Raw genomic sequence first — 1,141 nt, forward strand, 5'->3', positions numbered from 1 at the left:
CAGTATATGAGGCTGGCAACCTATTCTTTGAGCCACAGGTGCCACCCTAGGTGAGAGAGTGTTAAGCAAAGAGGGGCAGTGTCATTATAGTTATTCCTGGGTGGTTACCATGGCCCCTCCCCAAGGTTGAGGTTGGGAGAACAACTTTACAATCTCAATACTTTGCTAATCTTTATTGCTTTCAAGCAAGGAGTGAAGGCATAGCAGAAGGAGGAGTTCCGGATGACAAGTGGGGGTAGGGTACATAGGCTACCTGAATTCCATCTGCTGTATCTCTAGATCTTCCCTTTAGTGCTTTTTCCATTATCCTGCAAATTATGACAGCAGTACCCCGTGTGCCTAGGTTTTCAGTAGTTGATAGTTTTCTCCCTCGTTTCTGGGGTGAAAGTTGAAACTTTTTTTTTTGCGGTTTTTGCCTGGGGCTGGGCTTGAACCCACCACCTTGAGCACGGGGCTGGCGCCCTACTCTTGAGCCCCAGGTGCCGCCCTCTTCTCACTTTCTTTTTATTTATATTCTTTATTTCGAACCCGCCACCTTAGGTGTACGTGGCTGGCGCCCCAGCCAGTTGAGCTATAGGCGCCGAGCCCTTGTTAGGTTTTCAAGGTGAGACTCCTCAGTCTTTCTAGAAGTGGCATAAGGTACATATTGTTCTGGTGTACCACTCACATACCACTCACCGTGAATTTATGGTAGTCCACAACAATTTACAAGTGTAGGTGGATTTGTTGTTGGAGGATCATCAGTTATACAGCGTATGCTGTTCAGGAAGCACCATGCTTTCATTTACATCCCAGAATGTGTTTTTGCCCTTCATTCAGTAGTGTATATAACCTGTTGGTGATGGCCAAAAAATTGCTTTTTGTCTTCACAGTATTTGTTTCCATATTTGGCTTCCTCTACTAATATCCCAGCCTTTACATCACTTGTCCTGCTGCAGCCCAGGCTTCAGGACCTGCAGTAACTCTTGTGTCCCAGACTCTACCCGCTCAGAGTTGCCCCCCTCAGAGTTTCTTAAAAGGTGAAGTTTTGACTGTTTGGCACAGCGCCTGTGGCTCAAGTGGCTAAGGAGCCAGCCACATACACCTAAGGTGGCAGGTTCGAATCCAGCCTGGGCCCACCAAACAACAATGATGGCTGCAA

The sequence above is a fragment of the Otolemur garnettii genome, unplaced genomic scaffold (genome assembly GCF_000181295.1).
Source record: "Otolemur garnettii isolate 467f Iridium unplaced genomic scaffold, OtoGar3 scaffold00043, whole genome shotgun sequence".
Taxonomy (NCBI): Eukaryota; Metazoa; Chordata; class Mammalia; order Primates; family Galagidae; genus Otolemur; species Otolemur garnettii.